The sequence below is a fragment of the Episyrphus balteatus genome, chromosome 1, assembly GCF_945859705.1.
Source record: "Episyrphus balteatus chromosome 1, idEpiBalt1.1, whole genome shotgun sequence".
In the NCBI taxonomy this organism is placed as follows: Eukaryota; Metazoa; Arthropoda; class Insecta; order Diptera; family Syrphidae; genus Episyrphus; species Episyrphus balteatus.
This window is the reverse complement of record NC_079134.1, coordinates 18,071,113-18,092,338: the sequence shown is the minus strand read 5'-3', so window position 1 is coordinate 18,092,338 and position 21,226 is coordinate 18,071,113. Positions and strand designations below refer to the sequence as shown.

General features: G+C 28.8%; 1 protein-coding gene across 1 annotated transcript in view; it reads right to left on the bottom strand.

Moving 5' to 3' along the window:
- Positions 1–20,980, bottom strand: part of LOC129905608 (uncharacterized) — an 89,722-nt gene extending 68,742 nt beyond the window's left edge. The window contains exon 1 of the mRNA XM_055981135.1: positions 20,937–20,980. The gene's annotated coding sequence lies outside the window, so the exon portion shown is untranslated. The remainder of the gene's footprint in view (positions 1–20,936) is intronic.
- Positions 20,981–21,226: the final 246 nt, after the last annotated feature.

The window sequence follows — 21,226 nt, the reverse complement described above, 5'->3', positions numbered from 1 at the left end:
CTTTAAAATGTAGTATTTGACTAAAAACTACCAGGTTATTAAATAATGGTATAAATATGTCCATAATATTGCAAAATTTTATACAAAATCAATTAAAAAACGAAACATTTTTTTCTAAAATTCATCTTAATTTCTCAAAAACTATTTAATGAAACAACTTGAGTAAAAATAAAATAAAGAATAAATTACTAACTTTAAGAAAAGTTATATCACAGGATTGTACGTGCATTTTATGATTTTTAATATTTTTTTTTCTCCCGGCTAATCGGGAGGTAAGTGGGTAAGCACTTAAGTGACTGTCCAAGAAAATGTAAATTTTTCCTTCCGAATAACTTTTTTGTCATTTGGTACCTATTTGATGTGGAAAATGTGCCCAAATATTTTTGGCCAGGTTTTAGACCAAAATACCGCACTGTGCGTCGTTAAAATTCGCTGCTTGTCAGCCAGGTATGATACTTCACTTTATTTCTAACTGTTATTGCTGATTTTTTTGTCAATCCGTCCCTTGTGCCCCCCCAGAAAAAAATCCTGGATCCGCCCTTGATTAAACTTGTCATCATTATGAGATGGAAACAAAAACGCAAATAATATTTTATTTTTACCGACTTCCAAAAAGGAGGAGGTATTCAATTCGTCTGTATTTTTTTTTTTTTTTTTTTTTATGTTTGTTACCGCATAACTTTGGACTGAGTGAACCAATTTTGATAATTCTTTTTGTATTGGAAAGCTGGTTGCAGTGTGGTCCCATTTCAATTTCGTTCACTTTTAGCCATAGGAACTATTTTAAAAACCATAAAACCCAGTTTTGATCCATGGAAGTCGGTTTTGTTTTTTTTGCTAAAAATGATTATTATTGCTCTATAGGGCAAGTATTGGTTTCTTGTAGAAAAAAAATTCGAGGTTTTGATCAAAACCAACATTACGATGATGGAGAAGATCAAAAAAGTGGTTTTCGTCATGCCGTCCGTCGGTCTGTGCGTGTGTGCGTCTGTGCGTCCATCTGTACATCGAGCTAGGGCCTAAACGGATGGATGGATTTACTTGAAACTTGGTACAGATGATTTTTGCGTAATACCCTAGGTTCGTTTTTTTTAGTTTTTCAATATCTCCATTTTAACGCATATCTCCCATATAACGTTTTCGAGGTATTATAATTTTCTCGAAAACGGCTCTAACGATTTCGATTAAATTTGGTGTACGTAATACTCTTATTGATTCTAACAAAACTTTGTTTTTAGTTTTTCTCAAAAAATGCGGAGAACGGAAATATGGCGTTGCCGTTTTTCACAAATTGACATATTTTTAAAATTCATATATTTCTTCAAAGCAAATGTCAATTTTATTCAAAATTTATAGACATCATTTTGAACTGTCGAATGTAAAAAAAATTTAAAAAGAAGTTTTTGAAAAAAAAATTTGAATGTAATTTTTTTTTTAGTATTTTTTCTCGACATTAAACAAAATCTTAAATTTCCAATAGATATTTAAGATAACGATACTTTGAACTACAAGAGCAAGTACGTGCGACCCAGTCGTGCATTTTATTTTGAATGTATCTAATAATACCTTAGAAAAATATAACTTACCTAAATGATGCAGTTTGATGGTCTATATGCATATTTAACGAGAATATTTCTGCGAACTTTTCCTCGATTTGCCAATTTGTATTTGTATGAAAAAAAAAGAACTTCAAAAGAAAAATTGTGTTTTTTTTTTTTTTGTCTCTTTTTACAAACTACCTGTTGCACAAATAATGCTTTCTAAAAGTACATAATCTGTGTTAATGTTAAATTAAACTTTTCTCTGTCGAACAATGTAAATGCCAATTCATTATGAGATTTACTACTTACTTCCAAAAGCATACAATTTGTACATCAAAAACGTTTAAAATAAAAAAAAAACTTTTTTTTTTTAAATCCCTCATGAAGAACTCTAAGGCCTTGAGGTCATAACTTTGTATCTACAACATAAAACTCAACATTTTAATTTACTGTTTGTGGCTTTATTATTTATATGTTCAAAAATGTGCCCATGGCATGAGATGAAAAAAAGTTTTCTTTCCTCTTTATTTTATTTTATAATTTTTTTTTTATAGATATTGTATTCCCTATTGCATTGTAAAATAATTAAACTTTTAAATGCTCCATTTCACCCAAAGGCTTCTTCTCTCAACTGAATGATGATGGCCAAAAGAACTGCAAAACTGTGATTTGAATACATTTATCCTAGTTTAGCACTTCAGTGATTCCTATATAACTATCATTTACATTTTATGTCTTTTTTGAAATCTCTGAATCTCTGAATCGGATAAAACCTACTACATATCGCACCTCCGGTGGTACAACGACGTAAGTGCAAAAATGTTGATTCTTCAGAAAACTCGATTAAACATTTTGAAAACGTTTGAAAACAATGTAACGGTCCAAAGACATTTCTGCCCCCTGGATACAAATAGAACATTTTCAATTGGGTCTTTGTTTCATCGGAAGGAAATACCTTTTCTTGAAACTATGGCATACTTAACTCAGAAAATTCAAAATTTGCACTTACGTCGTTGTTCCACCGGGGGTGCGATATGAACTTTTGGAAAAATTTTCCTATTTCAACCAAATGCCGCTACATAATCCAACTTTTTGAGTTTATCTATACGAGTAGTTATATGGTGTTTTTTTTTTAGGGAGCAATATTTTGCTTCATTTCTCTTTCCATTTTTTTTTTCACTTAACCTTTCGAACTGATAATGTTATAAAAAAAAAGTTTTTCCTTCCAATTTTCGAACAGAACACCCGGTATAAGTTTCTCATCCTATGAACTCCCCAAGCAGTCCTATATTGGTTATATAAAAAAAAAAAGTCTGTCTATGAAAGGAATTTGAGCCAAAGAGGATAAAAATAATATACAACATTTTTTTTTTCTGTTCGTTTTGTTCAGCAAAAGTTTCAATAACTTCAACATACATGCGACAAAGGGGAACAATAAAAGGAGCTTTTTTTTTTGGTTTACATACCAGTTGGTGTATGTTTTTTTTTTTTTAACATTTGAAACATTGGTAAAACTTTTCAGACCATAACCATCAACTTTTCAAAATGAAAAAAAATAAAAATAGCTGTGGGATTTGGTAACATTCGTATTTAAATTCAAACTAAAGGGATATTATACGGGAAGGGATTTCTATTTTTAAACTTTTGAAAATGTTAAGCGCCTACGATTTTTAGTTTTTTACTTTTTTGAAAATATTGTTTACGAATAAAAATAAAACAAAAATTCTGGCAGTAATCTATTTGAATGAAAATGAAATCCTCTAAGATTACACTGACATGGGTTAAGAGTGGTTTTGTTGCAATAATTTTTCAATGGGGATATGAAATAGTTTCAAAACATTTTACTCTGAAATTGAATGATTTATTTAAAATATTATATTGGAACACCTGAGCTGATATACAAACACATGACTAATATTGAAAATCTATTAGGAGAAACTAAACAGTTAAATTCATAGCACATGGCAACACTAACTTTTTCTGCTAAGATTATAAAGTAGTACGTATTTTCTTTTCGGTAATATACATACATGCATACAATAAAGTTTTAGTTAGTGTACGTCGAAATATCGCATGATCCTGTACAATATAATTTTCTTAGAATGTGTCGGGTAAAAGAAGATTTCAAATTTATGAGGTTCAGGAACAGAAAAAATTAGAATACGATTTAACACCAACTTCTGATTTTTGGACCCTAACAATAGAAATCCAGAGTTCTACAATTTAAAAAAAAATTTCTATCGCAACCAGTTTAGAAAATATTAGCTTTTTTTCGTTCAGTGTATTAGTAACTCTAGATTTGATAAAAACTTTTATCATTCTGCAATCCCCTTTGGATGCGCATATTTTTAAAAAAGTTGGCCACATACGTTTCTATAGATTTTTTTTTATAGGTACCACAATTGTTTAAAACTTTTCATAAAATATTTTTTTTTACTTTTTACGTCGAAAAACATATTTTTTAAAAGAAAAAGTGCAGCAGCTATGAACATTTTTAAATGCTCATGTATTAAGTCAATTATTGTAGAAAATTATAAAAAAAAAGAAATTTGTAAAATTCAATAATTCGTGGTTGTTACCACAACCGAAAACGAAAGATGATGAAATTTAAAATACACTGAACGAAAAAAAGCTAATATTTTCTAAACTGGTTGCGATAGAATTTTTTTTATTTGGTTTCAGTACAGGCATAAGTTTAGCTATCAGCCGTTTCAGGACACCCTGTATGTAGCTTAGACTGCTTGTTCAAAGCATTACCGAAAATATTGTTGGAAATGACGAAAAAAAAATACTGTAAAAGTTTCAGCCCTTAATATTAACATTAACCCTCTGTAGGCACACCTTTTTTTTGTGACGTGATATGCACACGGGTGCGAATTTGGTTTATACTTTTTCATGAAGCTAGAACTTTTTTCGGTCACAATATTTTATAGAGAACCAAGTATGTTATTGATGTAGAATATTCCGAGGAATTCGAATATTGTATTCACAAGTCCGAAAAAAAATATTTTCTTCCTTTTTTGTGACCACTTTTTTGAAAGATCGTAATTTTTTTATTATTGTCCTGCCAAATTCGCACCCGTGTGCCGACAGAGGGTTAAGTACCACCGCATAGCAAATTTCTATTTCCCATATGATTTACATGTTAAAGATTGTGTTTTTGAGTTTGGAATTTTATAACTTTTTAAGAATTCATCAAAAAGGATAGATTTAATCATTTTCTTGTATAAAATTGAACGCTCTACAAAATTGCATTTATAAAATTTAAAAAAACCGACGAGAAAAATTAATTAAAATAATTTTTAGTTGAAAAAATGAATAATTCGAATTTATTGAAGAAATTTAATAGGTATGGTAGTATTAGAGGTTTGAGAGTTATATAAAAGGATCTGTGAAACCAAAACACAACATAGAATACAAATATTCGAAAAGTTTGCCAAATTTTTGGAAAAACCTAATAGTTTCGTCCAAAAAATTAACAAAAATGAAGAAAAAATTACATTTTATATTTTAAAGTTGAATAACTTCTGAACGGAACAATCTTTCCCATGTAAATCGTACGGGAAATAGAAATTTGCGGCGGTACTTAATGTTAATATTAAGGGCTGAAACTTTTACAGTTTTTTTTTTTCGTCATTTCCAACAATATTTTTGATAATGCTTTGATCAAAAAAAAATTTTTTTTTTGAATCAGTCTTATGTAGCTTTTCATGATAGATAGATAAAAAAAATCATCTTTCTGGAATTTCAAGCAAATCCGTTCACCCGTTTCGGCTCCAGCTTCATTTTACAGATTGACTTGCAGATGCACACACTCATCGACGACTATTTGAGGAAAACCACTTTTTTTCATATTTAATTTTATATAATTTTAATATTTCAACTTAAAATGTTTGAAATGTTTGCAATGTATATATTTTTATAATTTAGCCACGCCTTTAGATTAAGAAAACCATCATTGGGGCCAAGTATGACATTTATAGCGTTATAGGTCAAAACGTTTAGTTAAAATTAAAAAAAAAAAAAAAATTTAATTGTGTACCTAACTACATAAAATTAACAAAAGATTCCTTAGTATTTTTCATTTTATTTGTATTTTGTATACACATTTGTTCATACCGTCGCCGTCGCTTGGATAAATGTTTGTCGTATGTGAAAAATTGAAGTTTTGAGATTTACACTAACGATTTGAGTCATTTTCTTTGTCGTATGTGTCTAAAAAAAGCTACACATACGACAAAGTTTAAACATACGACAATTTTTCCATACAAAACCGGTTTTGCGTCGATTCGGAAAACAATAATTGTCGTATGTGGCTTTTTTGAACACATACGACAATAATTGACTGAAGTTTAAGTAAGCGTTTGTCGTATGTCTCATAAGAAATAACACAGACGTGTACAGTTTGTGAGCTCAGCTGCAGTTGTTCAGTGTCCGGATGTCCCAGGTATTGGACGACGAGTATTCTGCTCTGAATTTGTCAGATGAAATTTATACGTAGTAACTATGACATTGCATACACTTAATTTATCTTTTAAATACTTTTGATACTTGTTTAGCATGGCTACTGAAATATTGGACGAAAAATCTATTGACTTTTAAGTCGAACATTTAGAAAAATCTTGTCATGCTCAAAAACCATATATATTCACTATCTGCACTTCCTAATAAAATTAGAATACAAAATAAGGCATATCAAATGTTATCAAAAGCGTAGAGCCATCTTCAAGAAAATTGCAATATTTCGAAACTACCTTATACGTTCTAAAGGAGATATTTAAAAACAAAAAATCATCTGTACCATATTAAAAAAAATCTGTAAACCCGGTTAGGCTGTCTTTTCATGTACAGATGGACATACCTAAACACAACGTCCGACCCTTTTTTGGACTTCTCTATCATCTTAATTTTAATTCTGAATAATACGAAAACCTCTAATTTTGTTTGACATGAAAGCAATAACTACCGTTAAAAGCAAGAAGTACACATTTATGAACATGCAAATCCAAATGAGTTGCAATTGGAAAAGTATTCATAAGTAGGGTTTTTGTCAAGACGGTTCTGTCTTCTGTGGAACAAATTTTTTCGTTTACGATTTTCGTTTTCGTTTTGTATGAAAATTTTCATTTTGCTTCAGTAGCATACTAAACTATCTTCTTATAAAATAAATTTATTATAATGGTTATTTTTCTATTTTAATTCAAAAATGTCGTTATGTCGTATGTAAGAGACTATTTCTTTAAAACATTTTATAAATCTTTGTCGCATTTGTAAAAATTTTGTTGTTGAAATACTCACATACCTACGACAAGGGCATTCTGAGCAAAATTGGTCCTAAATAGCTCCTTATAGACTATTTCGATTGTATTTTAAAGTAATTGAACTAACAATTTTTTTTTACATAAGTCATAAAATTTTTATCAAAAAAAAATTCTGATCTTTGATTTCGTTTTCCCAAAAGTAGCCAAATGTAACATATGACAAACAACTATCCAAGCGACGATACAATATTGTAATAATTTTTCTAATATGTTTTTTAAAGCTTCTGATACATGGACATTTTTAAGACATGTATTTTTTGAAATTCTCTTACACAACTTATAACCAATATTCTAAAAAACGTAAAAAAAATTCATTAATTTTCAGCTTCAGCTAATCTGCATTCTTAGGACTTGTTTGTGTGTACCAAGTCCAATCAAACACAAAAGAAAAAAAAAAAAACATAAACAAACAGAACCTCTAGATTAGATATATCCAGGAGAATGAAGAAGAAAAAAAAATTATTGTTTACTTTATTCATAGACAAATATTCCGGCAATCCGCAAAATGTGTTTCACTCTCAATCCTCAAACCTCAGCAATCCCAGCGTACTATTATAAACTGAAACTCCTTCCCCCAAAACCCCACTCATTCTTAGCTTAATGTGCATTCCCGACAGGATATGAAACACACACATATATATATAAAAAAAAAAACTCGCTTTACCTCATAGATCCTCTCTTATAGCTCGAAAAATAGTCGGTAAGCACGTTTGCTTCGCGTGATGTTATCGCTGAATACACATTTTTTGTTTGTAGGTATAATTTGGACGGCACATTCACAATTCACTTCGTGCCTCCAACAACGCCGCAACCTAGCCGTAGCCATACCTAACCTCACCTCCACCACATCGACATCGTTTCTCCAGCCTGCTAAAGTTTTTTTCTCTTAGAAAAAGTAAGGAGCAAACTATTGACTTTGCTTGGCCTGAAATGATGTTTTTCAGTTGAACAAATATTTGCTTATTTTCTTGCCGCATGACATGCCACACAGACTTCTATTACTCTTTTCTGCCAATGACCTTTTTTTTTTTTTGGAAAATGGGAAAATGTTGACGTAGAAGTGTGGTTTAGTAGCAAAGTTTGGTATGAAATTAAATAAAAAAAAAGAGAAAAACAAGTAGGTACTCTCGTAGGTAATGGTCGTTAACTTTATAAAAAGCAAAAAATAGTTAAAAAAAAAAATAGAAATTCAAATTAAAACGTTTGAAAGGGTCACTTTAGTCGCAGTTAAGTGCGGTGTAAATAACAAAATTATATTAAAATTATATTTGTGTCCTTTTATTTTTTTGTTTCAGCTTTTTAACTGAGTTTTTTTTTCACTCTACGCAAATATGCAATTGCTTGTAATTATTTTTAAATGTCTGTTTGTAAACGGTTTTCGGTTTCAAAATAATTATATCCACTTTGTTTATGTTTTTTGTTTTTTTTACCCCTTTTTTGTGTGTTTCATTTTATGGTATCTACAAAATGAAACAAAGTTAACAAATTATTATTGTATCCTTGGTTGGTGGAAATGTGAGACTGTATATTTCATTTTGATTTAAAATTTATTTTTTTGGGAACGTCAGTCCCATAGTAAAACTTTTAAGTGAAAATTACTGTAATTAAATAAGAGAAATTTGGCTTTTCCTGTTTGCATAGTGGTTTTTAAACAAAAATTTCTCAATTTTTTGAAATAAAAAATGGTAGGAAACTCATAAAAATGCTTTTATATTTATTCATGGCTCTGCAGATGCTTAAACAATAACACATGGAGGTTGAACATTTTATGAATATATTTCTCGAAAAAAAACAAAACAAAAGTCATAAAGTGTAAAGGACATACTACAGAATCGCAGTTTAATAGCTACCCAATGACATTACTCGACTAAATATACGTCAATCCGTAAGAAAAAAATTAAGGCACTAAGATGATGTTCAATGTCCAATCTAAATTTAATCTTCTTAAAATAATAAGATTTCTTATTAAATTAAACGGAATCCTTTAAACTCTGTTAAATTTGTAGTGAGTTTTATTTCATTTTCAACAAGAGTTTTCTTTAAAAAAAATCTACTAGCAATTTAAAGATTTCTTATTTATTCTATGTATGTGCAATGTGCACACTTTTTAATATTAAAAGGTTTTCTTAAAAACAAAAATTAAGTCATTAGAAATTAATGTGGAAATCCTCTCAATATTTTGTAGTTATTTTTTTTTTCTGTCAGATATATTGTTTTTGTGTGATAGCCTTAGGCTAGGCGCACACATGCGATTTTAGTCGCGCGATTATTTATTATTTGCGACTGAATAATCGCTCGATCAAAATCGCATGTGTGCGCCTAGCCTTATAGTAAAAGTAAAGCACTCGCCTGGTGGCCGAAGGGTTGTATAATGTATAATCCATCCCGAGTGGCGGTCATTTTTTTAAATTAAAATGTCTTCACAAAAACAATGGGTAGGTACATATATTTTTTTTTTTTTTTGACGTGATAACGTCTTATAAATCGATGAACCATGGCAGCCACTACAAAAAAGTGACGCCATTTTCTAACGTTACACTCTCGCACTTTCGTAGTGCGGCAAAAAATTTCAATTAAAAATTAAAAATAAACTATTAGAGATACAAAAATCTTCTATAGCTTATTTGAAAGATAATAACCTAAAGCTTAATTCAAATGAAGGATTTTTTAAAAATTATGTCATTCAATAGGGTAAACAGGGGTAAAACGGAAAGATGAAATTTGGGCTAAAATCAAAACGCAAAGTTGTAGAGAATTGATTTTTTTTGCTATAGATAGATGAAATTAATTTAAGAATAACTGCATTTAAGAAAAAATTCTAAAAAACTTTGAAACTAAGCTATAACGTTTTGTTTGAACGTTGTACACGTGTTGGGGCTATGACAAAATGATGGTTTTGGGTAAAGGAATTTTTTTTTTGGCAATTCTAAAGATGCCAAGTGAAAGATAAGAGAAAAAAAAATCAGGCGTCTGATACGGATTTTTTTCCAACACTCTGCGTTTCGAAATATGAATTTTTTGAAAAACACCTTGTTTTTAAGGGGTATTTTTGGGTAATATTTGATTTTTAGCTTTTTTTGGAGAGTTCAAACTAATAGGACATGTAGGTTTTGGCCTTATGCATACATGTGCAAAAACTTGGAATTATTTAGTGAGTTTTGACTGAATAACGGAAGAAACAAGTTTTTAAAAAACACGTTTTTTGACCGTTTTTAAATGATTTTTATCTTAAATAGATACAGTAATAAAGTATATGAAGTAATGATAGACCATGACTACGACTATATGTGTGCGAAGTTTTAATCATTTTCGTAAACACAATTTTGAGATAACAGTAAAATAAAATTTTAGAATTCAACAGGTTATAACTTTTGACCAAAAGCTGTTAGAAATTTTATTAAACTTTAATTAGCATCCTGATACAATTACCTTTTATTTGGTATATCACACATAACGATAGACTAACTACAAGCTACACAATGTTAAATCAAGAAACTTGCGAAAAACCTCAGAACACCAGTGGAGATATGTTGCCGCCCGAACAGCCACCAGTGTGGGAAGTACCGTAATCTCAGTCTGGAAATTCGACATGGTTGATTTTAAAAAATTCTAACTTCTCTTGTAGGCATATTTTAAATGAGATTGATACGTCATATAAAAGGTGAAATAATAAGTGTTCACATGGTATAAAATTTTGCATAGGTTGTCAAATTGATTCCATAGCCTGAGAACATAAAAATAAATGTTTTTTTGCTCTTTTTTAATGAAATTTGATCGAGTTCAGATGTCTCATAGACCTGATCGATATATACATATTGAGCTAAGACAAAAAGCTTTCAGATGGTATAAAATTTTGTATAGGTTGTTAGGGAAAAAAATGGAATTAATGGCGTGAGAAGATAAAAATTCATGTTTTCTTTGCTTTTTTTTGATGAAAATGATTGATTTCAATGAATTATTTTTATACTTTTTGCGCATTGTAAAAATTCAAAAATGGTTTTATTCTTAAGAAGAAATACTTGGCTTTTAAATTGCATTTAAAAAAATTAATATAATGAGAAAATAAAAAAGGTATTTTTTTAGCTTTTTCTTGTAAATTGTGATTGTTTGAAAAAAGTAAACTCTTCAATTGACTCATTTTAAACAAAAGCACACAACCTGTATTCTGACGACGTTATCACGTAAAATCATCGTTCGTAAACCGGCTTTACAGACAACCTCTTTTTTTTTCATTTAAATTGAAACCAGAAGGTATTGTTACTGTACAGGTTTATTTTTTTAAATAAAATTCAACATCTCGCAAATTAAATTAAATCTTTGCTTTTTTCAAATTAAAATCAACATATTAAAAGCAAATTTTACCCTTTTGGACATTGAATTCATTCATTTCGAAACCAAATAAAAATTGCAAAGCAAATTCGACAGAAAGGCTTCAAAATGAATGCATTCAATATTTATAAACATGAAATTTAGTTACAATATTTCTAGTGAATTTAAACAAAGATCGATTTAACCTAAAAAATTTTAACTGTAATTTTATATTTTCGAAGATGTACATGTTTAAAACAGTTTTTTACTTCAGAAAAATATAACTGTCGACCAAATAAGACCAAGTATTTTATAAAACAAAACGTTTAAACATTTTTAAAATCGGTTTGATACATATACAAACTTCCAAAGTTTGTTACCAATGGAAAACGCTTAAGTTAAAATTTTTAATTATAAAAACATTTTCGATGAGAGTCCACGCTTGTATTTTAAAAATAAAATTTAAAAAAAAATAATTTGAGCCACCCCCTAGTTTGGTTCCACATCATACTCCTAAATTAATATAGAAAAGGGTGGTGATCGATGTTGAAAAATTGTATTTTTTTTTTTTTCGAAAATAATAAAAGAAAAAGAAAATTGGTTTTTTTTTGTTTTTTTTTTTTTTTGTTTAGTTAAAAATTGCTTGTTGTTCTTGTACTTATTCTGAAAAAATCAATCAAAATAATAATTTCTGGCACCATCCACTTCCAAGTAAATTTCGTCAATAGAAACAGTACCTATACACAGACTAAGTATTTGCACTTTTTGCTTATTAACTAAAGTAATTGCTCACACTTTTTTCGAAATTTTTTTTGAGCTCAAAATCATGGCAAAGAACATATTTTGAAAAAATTGTCAATCACATTTCATTGTCACTTTTGAAATGATTTCTTAGGTACTATTTCTTGCACTTAAAAATTTTTATTAAAATTTGCATTTTGATTTAACATTAAAATTTAAAAATTCAGTATTGGCTTCCCCATCAGAAACAATTAACCTAGTTTGTTTAAAATTTTTTTTGCAGTAATCCTGATACCAATAATGTTATTTGAGTAAGTGATAAAATTTCTTTATTATCCTATTTTTATTATTAGATTTTCTTACAAGAAAAGTATAATGAAGTAAATAGCGTTAGTATCCTGTCAATCTTCAGTTTCATTAAAATTATTATCTATCTTTTCATTTCCATCAGCAACGGCAAATCTAAGTTGCATGTTATTTTTTTTCTCTCTCTTCAAATGCAATATCTAATAATTGGAAAAAAAAAACTTTTCTCATTTTTTAATAAGCCAAGGCGCTTAATAAGCGTGCACTAATTTTCTCAGAATCTCATGAAGAGAAGATGTTTTTGAAGAATTTTTGCACAAAGTGATGATAAAGAAGATGAAGATGTAGTGGAAAAAAAAATTGTAAAAAACTTTTTTAATTGACTGGCAGATCTCCAAGGAGCAAAATCACAAAAGAGAGAGTGAAAATAAATGAGAATAAAAAATCAAGAAGACAAGCTTAAAACGCCGCCGCCGACCATCTTGAAATGGGTGTTTAAGTTAATTTCAAACGCCAGCCTTGAATTGGTCGCTTGGCAATCTTGGCAATGACTGAAGGAATATCAAACATAAGGCCATTTTTTTTTTTTTGCATTATTTTTGTTTTAGCTCAAACGACCTCCCGCTCAGCCCTGCTTATCCAGTATCACATCACAATCATCTACCCACCTCCCTCATACACAAAGTATAAACATAATGAATTTTCTTTTACTTCAGAGACAAGGATAAAGTCTTGGAATATGTATCTAGATATATAATTTCTCCTTATTGTTTTCCTTAGAACTTTTTTGTTGTTGTTGTTTTTTTTTATTTTTTTTTCTAGTTTATTTCACTTGAAGTGGCGTGATTTCTTTTGGACATGTCCTTCGAGCTAAAAAAAAAATATACAAAAACAAAAAAATAAATAAAAAATAAGAAAACAAAACAAAAGACTCAACAAAATAAAGTTTAGATTTTATTGTTTCTATTTTAATAGGACTTTATTTTTTTTTTTATTTTTTGCTGTCTTTCCTTTCAATTGAGTGACAAAGAGGGTTGCTAGATAGGATAGAACAAGAAGAAAGGGAAATAAGAGAGATTTCAGTAGAGAAGAAGAAGGTGTCTTAGTTAATTTCACTTTACATTTTTTCTTTTTTTGCTTTTGCTTCTTCTTCTTTTTTTTTTTTGAAGTGAATAGAAACGAATTCAATGGAAAAGTCGTCTTTTAAGTGTCAAACTGACAGGAAGAAGAAAAGTTAAATAGACTAAAAAAAAGTAACACAAAAAATAAGAAGAAGAAAAGAAAAAGTATATAAAAATGGAGCAAGAAAGCTTCCATCTTATTCCCTTTAGGTGACAATTGAGATAGGCAATTGCTCTAAGCGTTATGTGCTTCGCATTGTTCGCCCATGAATATTGTCCTTCTGAGCCTTCTGGCAGTAAAATTGTTCTATAATCATTATTTGTGGATGTATGTGTGCGTTTGTGTGATTATGTTTGTATATATTTGTTAATCTAGCGATTACCAAAGTGAATTTCGTATTTTTTTCTATGCAAAGATAAAAGGCTGAATGGCAATGGGAAATATGTAGATGAAGATTTGTTCGTTTTTTTTTTTTCCGGAAAAGGTATCAACTTGGGTGTGTATATTCTAAAGGTTATTTGTAGAGTTCATAGGTTAAATGCAGTACATTTTTGTAAACAGAAATTAAGTGTTACACGTGTACATGTTTTAATTATTCGTAACGAAACACTTCTATTTGAAGTTATATAGCTACAAGTGTATTTATATTTACGTAAATATTTATAAATTTATAACGTAATATATAAACGTGTCAACAGTCTTTTCATTAGTACACGGTTAAAAATTCTGGAGTATTTTTTGATACAGCTCTTGTATTAAAGCAATTTTCAATAAAAAAATATTACATTTTAATACTTAATATTAAATTAATTTTTAATCTTTTTTGTATTAAATTTCAATATTTAAGTATTAAGTTCACTACTTGTAATACAAAAATTATTGGAAAATAATCTCCGTGGGTTAAATTCTAATCTTGTATTGAATTTTAATACCGCTGTATTACATTTTAATATAATTGTATTCAAATATAATACAAATTTATTAAAAACTAATATAAAAAGTATTAAATTGTAATACGAGAATATTAAATTTTAATCAAACGTCAGCAGCCACAGTACACATAATAAGGTAGTATATTCCGAACGTTGTCAAAATTTGTTTGTCAAAAATGGGCACCAATTTGTCATTGATTTTTATATTTCAATCGCAGTAAACAGGAAATTTGTTTTTGTTTTAATTTATAAAATGTCATTTGGAAAAATTATAAATTAAAAAATAACAAATTTCCGTGTGTTTCTTCGCGGAAAATGGTGAATAATTGTTAACAAATAATTGGTGTGCGTGGTTTTTCGGATTTTGTGCGTTTTTTGTCGGTAAATAAAAGAAATAAGATTTACGGTAGCTGACATTGGTCGCCAAATTGTCATGTTTTGACAATTTGGCGACCAATGTCAGTTTGGAAAAAAAAAATGAAAAAAATCCATTGTTTGAGGTGCCTTTTCTAAAAAAAAAATTAATTAATATTTGTCAATTTGTACTAATTGAGGAGCGTTTTTTCAAAACTCAACAAACGCATTTTTTGCAATAATGAGTTATTGGTATCGAAATTTTTGGCACGACCAGGCGCACAAGATGACAAAATAAAAATGTTAAAAAAGTGAACAGTTTTAATTTAAAAAAATATTTAAAATCGAGCGTTTTTTCAAAACTCAACAAAATTACTGGAGGTTTTTGCAAAACTCAACAAAATTATTGGAGGTTTTTCCAAAACTCAACAAAATGGCTCGTTTTTGCAAAACTCCACAAAGTTTGCCTGTGGTTGGAAAGCAATTATTATTATATGGGCATGAAATGGCAAGATAGCGACGAGGAGGAAACAGGGCTAAACCCGTTGATTCTGAAATAACAACTGCTGTTAGAACTCACATTTCATCTTTCTACTGCCGAATCCAGAAAGAAAAAAATCCAAAAGAAGCTATCTTCCACCAGAGCTGACTCTCAAAAAAATGTTCAATATTTTTGTATCGGAACAAGAGAAAACTGGAAAACAAAACTGCAGTCTATCCAAATATAAAAAGATTTTTTACTCGGAATTTAATCTGCACACGGACACATGTTCGGCATGAAAAGAGTATGATGTCCAGATATCAACGTGCAAAGATAAGACAAGTGTGGCTTTACAACATGGGAATCGTCAACCACATGGAAAGCCAAGTTAAAGAAAACGTAACATTTTATACTTGGCTGGAGACGGATGGCCCAAGAGGAGCAAACGAAGTAGCATCCATCGTTGTGGACTATACTTAAAAAAGCTTGAAGGAAGCCTAAAGACTCAATCTGGGCCAAAGCCAAAAAAAACTACGTCTTTTTTCTGACTCTTGTGCTTCTCAAAATAAAAACACGATTTTGATGATTGCACTATGCTCTTTTCTGGAAAAAAGCAAAATGTTCAAAAATATAAACCACTATTTTCCAATAACAGGTCACAGCTACATGCCACCAGATCGTGTGTTTGGACGAGTGGAAAAGGAATATAGGAAGAAAGAAGTCATCATTTCTCCTGAAGAATATTACAACGTTCTTCAAAATATTGAAACCGTAAGAAAAATCGGAAAAGACTGGACCGTGTGCGACTACAAGCTGGATTCAAAAAAAAACTTATAAGGTCAAAGTTGCCTTTTAAAATAAGCTAGAGCGATATACTACGAAAAGCCGGGAAATAAAGTAGCATTATCTGTCAGTGACACCTTCAGCGGATCTCCTGTAACGGATGCACCTCTGAAAAGCCAGTTTTTTCAGCGTGTCCAAAAACTGCCAATTTTAAAAAGTTGCCCCAGAAAACAAAGTTTCGGAAAAAAAGATGACTGACGTACAGAAGCTAATGAAATTTTTTATTATTCCGGATGATGCCAAGGCCTTCTATGAAACTGTTCTCTCCGCAAACGCTAAGGAGTCCACAGAGGATATGGAAAGACGCTATGGCGATTAAAAATAATGTTTTTTTTTATTCAATATTTATTTTAGTTAATATTAATATAAGTTCATTGCAATGTATTTATTTCTTTAATAAATAAGATTTTTAATACTAATTTATCTATCTATTTATTTAAAAGAAAAATAAACGTTTTTGCAAAACTCAACAAAAACCTGTATTTGTTGCGTTTTGAAAAAACTCGGTGTTTTCGTGTTCAAAATACGGACGAATCTTCCCAAATATTGAAATAGCAATTAAGCCTGTCGATTAGCTGTTCAAGAAAGAACAACTCCTCATTTCTACTTTTTGAAAATTCGACTTTGTATTCAAATGGGAAAGAAAAAACCTTCTCCTGAAAAATTTGAAAAATGCACTTGTTGAGTTTTGAAAAAACGCTCCTCAATTTGAAAGCGCTTTGTGTTTTTTCGAAGCAAAATACATACATTGCAGATGAATTTTGATCGGCAATAAGATTTTGCATGCCACAGTTTTGTGTTTGAAAATAATATCACCATTATTATGTTATTTATGATTAATATTTATTTTCAGTAATGAATTTAGGAAAAGAATACATATTATTAACTTTAAATACATTTGGTATTGAATTGAAATTTTTTGTATTATCTTTTAATAAAATTCTTATTAGAAATTAATATGAAAAGATTAAATTTTAATATACAATAATTTAAATTTAATACATTTAGTATTAAATTCTAATATAAACTCTATTATTTTTTAATACAACAACTATATTACATTTTAATACATTTTTTATTAACTAAAAAATTTTAATATTTCTCTTGTATTAAATTTTAATACATTTCTGTTGTAGACCTATATGTAACCCAAAAAGTATTAAAAAATACTCCAGAATTTTTAACCGTGTATATTTTTTTGAATTTTTGACAAAAAAGAATTAAATGGAACTAAAATATTGTTGTTCAGGTTTATTCAATTCGGTTATGCAGTTCTGTTATTTTTCATTATTAACTGCCTTTATCAAACAGAAATTTTTAGACAAAAAAAAACAAATTTAATTCAGATGTTGTGACAACTTTCTCGATTACTCTAAAATAAAACACCCTTTCATCCAAAATATTTGTTGGATTTTTTATGGATTTTTTTTGGCTCTGATTTTTGACTGGATTCATATGTCATTATATTCAGCATCAGAATATATCTTACATGTCATATATTTATATTCAACTATTCAACAATTTTGTAACATTTTTTGTTGACCTTACCCAAAATTTTTTATTATATCTACTCTTTTGATTTTGACCCTTCATCATTTTTGCGAAAGAAACATTTTTGACAAGTTTCATTAAGGTAACATTTTTTATCTAATGCATGTTTTACCACCTATTCTAGTAAAACTTATGTTGTTAAAATTTTAGTATGTTTGTATCTATGTTTGTTATGTCAATAAGGTATGAGTAGGTACTAGGGTGGGTCAAAAAAATCGATTTTGTCCAAACCAATGCCCACTGATTTCAATAGTTTTCTTATGACCCATATGCATTGCGATTAGGATACAAATATCTTCTAAACGGTAAAAGCAATAAATTTGATGCCAAGGAATTTTTTGTAGAACGTTTATACATCTTGTTAATATGAAAATAATGAAGTTTCAGTAAATTGGAAAATTTTTAAAAGTAAACATTGTTTTTATAATTTTTTTTAACTTTGACCTCGAATATCTTTAGAATGGTTAAATTAATGAAAAAAGTAAATAAGACCTTTTTTGCGGAGCAATCTGTTTCCTAAAAGAATATTTCATACGCGTTTGATTATTATAATTTTTCAATTTGTTACAAAATTAAGAAAAAAACGATTTATTAAAGATTTTCTCGATTCTTGGACCTCAAATAACTATATTAAACGGTTAGATAAACGAAAAAAGTCTGGAAGGCCTTTTTTGTAGAGCGTAGAAGCTTGATGTAAAAATGGAAAATTGCGAAGCGGAGGACCTTCCCATTAATATAAAGAGCTCATATTTGGTGTGTATATTTTAGTCTGTCTAGCAATCGATTTTTCGGAGTACAAAATCGAAAAAACGAATTACGATTTTTTTTGACCCACCCTAGTTTTTCGAGTTTATTTAAACTTAATTAATTGTTAGTTCTTGTTTGAAAAATTTTATAAAATGTTCACTTGAAAAAAAAAAAAATGAAATTTATTTGAAAAAAATGCTGTAAACGTTTTGATCCTTGTTTACACTTTTTTTAAAAATCCGTCCAAATTTCTAAATTGTTTTCTGTCATCATTTCTTTTAAAAAAAAAAGTGTAAACAGAGTAGTCACTAAACCGGTGAAAGTTTTAAAAGCGCAATTCCGGGGAGACCAACACAAATTTTATTTAATTAAGGCACTAATAAAGCAACGAAAAAAAATTATCTGGCAGTTTTCATCTAGGGTTGGTCGTAATCATTAAAGACAAAAAAAAAAATTGTTTTCGTTCACTGTGGTGTATACGTACTTTTTTACATAAACAATGTATTCCCCGATTTGTATGAATAATTTATCAGCATATTTGTTTTTAATAAAATTTTTATAAAGCTTATTATTATTGATTTGATGCAATCGAAATTTTAACCGATGAAAATCTTTTTTTCCATGAACTCAACTTTATCACGAAATAAAATTTAAAATATGAATTTTGTGTATACCCCGCGTTAGAATTAGAAAAAAAAGTATATTTTTGCTTTCGTTTTATTAAAGTTTTCTGAATATATTCAGCCCATAACAAAATCCCATAAAAAATAATTGAATTTTCTACTTGATTTAGTACATAAGTCTCTTAAACTACTTCTATACATCACATCTTTTCTGTTTTCTAAGAAAATCATAGAGAATAATGGAAAAATTAATAGTCAGTTTTGCAGTTAAAGTATCTATGCTTCTTATCAGTGGGGCTGTGTATTTCTGTGTAAAAGTTAATGAATCTTATGAAAAGCAGAAAATAATATAATTATTTCAACGAAAAATGCCTCATTTTATGAACTCAAACAAAATTCATGCTGAAAGGCCATTTCCAAGTATAACTGATTAATATAATAAAACAGTTTATTTCGCGTGTATTTTACTTACACGTGTTTTCGTTAACTACACGTTTTAATAAAATACACGTGTAAGTTATTTTTACGACAGGTGTAAATAAATTAAAGAATTGTTTTAAATTGAAATTTAGAACTGAACTAAAAATTGTTTAACGATTCCATTAAAATAATTACGACTTTTCAAAGTTTTTTTTTTTTTTAATTACATACATACAATTTTTTTTTATTTTATTTTATACAAATGTACTTTTACTTAATTGTATACATTTTCCATTAGAAATCATACGACCTTAATAGTCCTAGAAGTTGGAACCCTAAAATCATAACTCATAAGAAACAAATAAAATTGTTTTTGTTCACTGGGGTGTATACGTACTTTTTTTAATACAAAACAATATATTCGCCGATCTGTTTTACCTACATTTACGATTATTTTTTGTTTCTTTCACTATTTTAATAATTTGGTTATTCTTTTCAAGTTGCCAGTGTTGCCAATATATACGATATTTAAATTAATTTTATTAACTTTTCACTGAAAAGTTAAAATCTTTTATGTGTATTAATTTTTTTAATCGGTTAAAAATTACTATAATGCTTTTTTATTTGTCTCCAATCAAATTTTGTTTTAAACCTTATCAAAAGAGAAAATCAGTAAAAAAAAAAAAAACCAACACCACTTACAATCTGTCACATTTTTCACAACATAAAATATTTTATTTTATTATTATCTATATCAAATAGATAACAAAGTTTAACCATCACCCGCTTTTACTTGTAATAAAATTACTAAAATACGACAATTCACAGAATGTGAAAATTGGCTTAAAACAAAAAAGGTAGAAATGGGCCTACTTTTAAAATGGCAGAAAAAAATGGTGTCCCTCTAAGTGTATACTCGCCACAGGCAATGTGGCAAAAAAGGGAAAATTAACTTTTTTTTCGCAAAATAAGATTTATTCCTTTGCCTTTTTACTTTGTCCATCTGTCACCTTGTAACCTCCCTAAGGCACCATGGTCCAAATCAGGTTTTATTTTTTTTTTTTTTTTGTATTTAAATAATGTTTCTTCCGTTCTCATTAAAATATTATTAAGCCAATTACACAAAATTTAGAAGAGAAAGATTCTGAAGAATAGAAAATTATAAGCGACACACAAAATTGCTTATGTCAGAGAGCCGAGTGGTGGCTCGAAAAAAAGAAAAAAATAAATTAAACAAAACTTTTAAAAAGAAACATTTTAGAATGAAGGAAGGAAAAGCAAAGGCCCCCGTCGTCGTCATCAGGCGGTCAACACCGCTCAAAGGGCGATTTAAATAAATATCAAAAAAAATTCAAAATGAAAAAATAAGGTCAGTTATATGTAAGTTGTGGTATAATTTCTTATTGAGCTTTAAGAAGTAAGCAATGTGGTTAATTAGCATATTTGTAGTCTTTACTTTTATTTTTTGTATAACCTTCTTTTATTTTAAGACAAAAAGGTTCAGTGGTTTAAAGGGAATTTTCTTAATTAATCGCTTTTAAAGTTGCAAAACATTACCTTTTTTCTGTTTTAAAAATTTTGCATTCCAAGTTTGAATCAAAGGTTGGGTAAAATATTCTTAAATACGAAAGTGTAATGTGACTTACAATTTTTAATAGAAGTGGCAACAAAAGGTTCCAAGGAATTTCTGTAAGAAAAAAGAAATTCAAATTAAAACTGTGTCAATGTTTATACAAATTTAAATTTTGTTAGTAAAATAGAAATCAATTAAAACAATTATGCGTCTTAACTAAAGGATTGGTTATGACTGAGGAGATTTTTGTTTTTTTTTTAGATCCTACATAGACTCATTTAAACTGCTTTGGACAATGTCTCTTACCCCTTTGTCAAAAAAGAGTGTGAAACAAATTTATATTTTTCTACCCAAGGTGTTAAA